The sequence below is a fragment of the Arachis ipaensis genome, chromosome B10 (assembly GCF_000816755.2).
Source record: "Arachis ipaensis cultivar K30076 chromosome B10, Araip1.1, whole genome shotgun sequence".
Lineage (NCBI taxonomy): Eukaryota > Viridiplantae > Streptophyta > Magnoliopsida > Fabales > Fabaceae > Arachis > Arachis ipaensis.
Window position 1 is genome coordinate 78,503,774 of NC_029794.2, and position 4,903 is coordinate 78,508,676.

General features: G+C 36.4%; 1 long non-coding RNA gene across 2 annotated transcripts; it reads left to right on the forward strand.

Annotated features, from left to right (window-relative positions):
- Window positions 1,452-4,642, forward strand: LOC107621751. 2 transcript variants are annotated; one of them, XR_001615926.2, is made up of 4 exons: window positions 1,452-1,913; window positions 2,016-2,110; window positions 2,198-2,359; window positions 4,585-4,642. It is a non-coding gene; the product is annotated as an uncharacterized LOC107621751 (long non-coding RNA). The 2 variants fall into 2 exon arrangements; XR_001615927.2 differs by having other exon boundaries at window positions 2,034-2,110.

Below are 4,903 nucleotides of genomic sequence, written 5' to 3' on the forward strand. Positions count from 1 at the left end.
CAGGGCTTAAAACCTGGCTCTTTTAGGTAAATAGTGCTAAAAAATCATGACTCAACCTAACTCTCTTCTTTCTAGAATACTTAAAGGTAAATACTTCAAATTCAATTCTATCCTTATAGTAGAAATAAGAACCTTACCTTGGGGTTGGAAAAGTATTCTTGCAGGGAGGGGAGTTGTAGAGACAGACATTAGTTGAAAAATAAGTTTCGGTGATATCCGAATCTTCAGTGAGCCATGGTTCCCTCCTCCTTACCCCTTCACTGTCCCACCATCTGCAACATTACTACCAGATAGTTACCATCTGTTATGGGTGAAAGACTTGTTTTTGTCAAATAAACAGTGGAACCAAGCATTAATCTTAAATCTTTTTTCTCCAAAAATTGCTCAGTGAATCCTCTCTAAAACCCCAGAAAAAGGTGAAGGCACAATTCAATGGGTGACGAACAGAGCAAAAACATATGATGTTGCATCAGGGTACAAGATTGCTTTCCAATGTTACCATATTTTCATTGAATTTTGTTCGAACTCCATGCAATAGAGGCCAGTTTGGAGCTATTTATAGAAGCTGAAAATTCCTCACAAGGATTTGCTCTTTACATGGAAAATTCTCCATGGTAAGCTTCCTATTCTGCTTCTCATCCACCGGTGGTTCTCATCCACTTCGGCAACTTGTCCAATTTGCAGTCAACACTAGAATCACTGATGCACTATTTATTTTTCTGTGGAGACGCTAATCTAGTGTGGAAGAAGAGTCCTTTGGATTACCTCATTCCAGACCCTAGATGTTCCTTGTTCTTCGATTGGTGGAGGGATTCGGTGTTACAAACTGGACTTCAGGGAACAAGCTCTCATAGAGCTCGACTAGTTTTGATTATAACTTAGAATATTTGGAAAGAGAGGTATCGGTGAGTCTTTGAGCATGTCGAATGTAACATCCCGCATTTTTGAAAATCTAATTATAAATAAATTATGATTTTATCTTATTAAGTTTAAACTTTATAATTTCAGAAATTATTTTGTTAGAAATAATTAAATAGATTCGGAGATAGTTTTATTTCGAATCAATTAATATTTTTAAGTAATCTAATTATAATGGAATATTTTGTATAATTTTAGTAATTGAAAAATAAAAAAAAAAGAAAAAGAATTGTATAATTTAATTTAAGTAACTATTATCCTGAAAAAAAAAGTTACGATTTATTTTATTAATTTGATATCTTATTTTATAAATTAATTAATTAATAGTAATTAAATTAGTATAATTTTTATGAAGTAATTTTTATGGTATTATATTTGAATCTTAAATTATTATTCTATCTCAAATATTTTGTAAAGGTTGTTATATTAATCATATACATTATACCTTAACCTTAAATTCCTAATTAAAAGCCTAATTCTACCTTAAATTCACAAAACATACGCACAAACAGAATGGGAAAGAAAGGAAACAGGGGAGCTCGAGGGGGGAAAATAGAAAGGGAAAAGAAAGGAAGGGGAAAAAGGGAAGATGGGGGAAAATGGAGAACAGGAAGGGAGACAGAGGACGAGAGAGAAGAAGAGAGGGGGAGGAACAACGCTATGGAGCTTGGCGCCGCTGCTGAGCTGCTGTCGCAGAGAAGAAAGGGAGAGGCGAACGTGACCCACGGAGGAAAGGAAGGAGCTGCCGTCGAGCCACGCCCCTTTGCCTTGTTCGTGTATCTCCGTTGCTGTTCGCTGAGGGTGTGACGCGAAGAGAAGATGCTGACCCGCACCATCGTGCCTCGCTATCTTAGTCGAGCCTTCATCATTGTCGCTCCCTATTCCCGTTGCCATCAGGGTTTGCTGCTGCTGCCATTGAGAGTGACGCAGCAGAGGAGGAGTCGTTCCTCTTCCGCCGCCGTCGCCGGAGACCTTGGTTGCTGCTGTTCATATGGGTGAGTTCGTTGTTTCCTAGTTACCGGAGTCACTGTCTATGAATCTTTTGTTGCTTTAGAATGACCTTGTCCCTATCTTTAATGTTCCTGAGTACACTATAGTTGTTGGAATCGTTACAGCTGGAACTTGTCACCGGAGGAGAGAAGCGGCTGCACCATCCTCTTCGTTTTGACATTGAACCTCTATTCCTAACCCTGTAACGCTCTTGCTCTTGTTCTATTTGGTATTTTGTTTCTCTATTATGTTCTTATTTTAATTACGATAGCCAATATCTTTGTTTTAGTATTATGGTGTTATGCTGAAATTGCCAAAATTGCCGTTGCTGCAAGCGTAACCAGAATTGATGCTACTGCCACCGTCTCGGTTGCGTTGAAATCGCCGCTGCAGTTGCCAGTTTAGACTAAGCAGGGATTGTTGCGTTAAACTATGCGATTGCGACATCGAGGTAGGGGGTTTAAAACTTGGTTGGTGGTTGATTTGGAATTGGTTTTGAGGGGTTTTGAAGGGTTGGATTTTGAATACTAAATAGATTGCTGAAAAACTGATTTTTGAAATTAAAAGGTGACTTTGGAAGTGAATCAGTTATTCAACGATAATCGAAATGATATAAGAGCAAAGGCTGAGTAAAGTATAATAAAAGTTGTTATTGGGACTCAATTTTGAGAAGTTTGAATTAATTATAGAACTAGTTATGATTTTTCAAAGTTAAAATGTAAAACTTGATTTTCTGCATTATTTTTAAAGGAAGCCGGAAACTTTGAAAAACTATAACTATTTCTGTGATTATCGGAATTGCGTGGGACCAAGTATGGATTGAGCTTGGGGATATAGGGAACTGGACTGCTGAATTTGAGACTTTTTCACTAAGCTTATGATTTATGGTGAATTCTTGAATCATGGATGTCAAAATTGGTTTTTCTGCAGAACGTTTAACGCAGCAGCAACTTGATTCCTCTATTGGAAATTCTGCAGTTTGAATTTTGAAATGGAACCAATTTTAGATAAAACTTTATTCCTATTATTTTAATTCCATAAAATTTCAGAACAATTGGACTTGTAGTTTTAAAGATATGAATTTTTGAAGGATGATGCATTATGCAGAAAAAGCCAGATTCCGTTTTCTTAAATTAGTAACTTTGGGAGTTTATAACTTTTGATCCTGGATAGATATTGAGATGCAACCAATTGGAGGTGAAAATTAAGTATGTTTAGTATATGTGATTTAAATTTCAGGATTTTCCAAGTTTTAATAAGTGAGTTATGGGACTTGGAAGAGGTTGTGTTCAATGATTTGTAAAACAGAATTCTGCAGAAAATTACCTAACTTCCAAGCTATTTAACTCCTTCATTAAAAATGGTATGACCCTGGAACCAATTGAGAAAGAAATTTGGATGAGTTATGTTTAACCACATTAATTTTGAAGGTAGTTGGATTTAATTTGGATTTTATATGAAATTTCAAATGTTGTATGGTGCTGCTGTCTTCTGGATTTAAAACACTGCAGAACAGTCACGGTTTTGCTTATATTCCCGAAGCTAGAGACAACGAAAAATTATGATTTTTGATTTAATAGAACATTTAATCCGAGACGATCGCATGGATTTAAAGTTTGCGTAATTCCGAATTCATTTGATATTTTAAAAACAAAATGGAAATCAGGCTGCCAAGTTGTGTTGGTAATTATTTTGGATATGGAATTTAAGAAATAGATTTTCCATTATCAAATATTTTTGAGAATATATTGTTGTGGCAAATGTTGAAAGAGGCTAATGAATTGTTGAGAAAGAAGGAACCCGTAAGGGTGGATAAGTCCTATTTTTAAAGGAGATTATGTCCAAATTTTTATAAAAATATAAGGACTTAATCAAAATAAATATTCAAGGCTTATTTAATAATAATAACTTCAATGATTCTTTTAAGAAAAGAATATTTAATTTATGAGATTGTTGGCAAGGGCGTGGGTCTAGTCCCGCTTGCTCAGTGCGTAAACCATTATGCAGGGATGGTGGTTTTGTCCCGCCTGCAGTGAGAACGGTGGTTTTATCCCGCTCACGTATTGGTAAATTGTTCAGCAAGGACGGTGGTGTGATCCCGCTTGCATATTATTTTATGTACCCAGTAAGGATGGTGGTTTAATCCCGCTTACTGTGGAGGCAAGGACGGTGGTTTAATCCCGCTTGCGTGTTCCGGACAAGGATGGTGGTTTAATTCCCGCTTGTCTATGGAACCTACGGATAAGGATGGTGGTCTAATCCCGCTTATCCGAGTCGGGTCTGGCAACATAATCGACGCGTTAGCTCATGGCCAGTAGGACAGGCATGCATCATATGCATCTATGTGACATTGTTTGGGTGTGTATATTGTAATTGATTTTCCTAAGTGAATAATTCTGTTTAACTGCTAGTTGCTATACTTGATGTAATTGCTCTTGATTGTGTTTGAACCTCATTACTTGTGTTTGTAACTGATTGGCTGGATTGTGGTGAATTGGGTGCTGGTTGAATTGCTTGGGCCTGAGGCCGTGATTGGACTAAAGAAAGTTAGTTTCCTTTTAGATGTCTATGAATGCAGTTAACTATTTGCGCTTTATTCTTTACCTTCACGGCATTCTCGACCTCTACTGAGAACATGTGGTTTGGTTCTCACCCCCAAATTTTCCACCCTTTCAGCGACAGGTTTGAAGACGCAATTTGAAGCTGCGAGCGATCAGTAGGCTTTCTTTATGGTTTTAATTGCTTTCATAGAGTCCCCTCGCTATTGTCCTTTGAGATTTTATTTTACATAGATGGGTAGGTTTAGTATATTGTATTTGAGTTTTATTTGGTCTCTTTTGTATAAGAATTATTATCAATAATATTTATGTGATTATTATTATTTGTGAATGTTTGAATTATGACTTTAATGAAAAAAAAAATGAAAAAAAAACAATTTTCTGGCATTTTCTTAAAACTGAAACGCGAACTCGATACAAAGGCTTGATAATTAAGT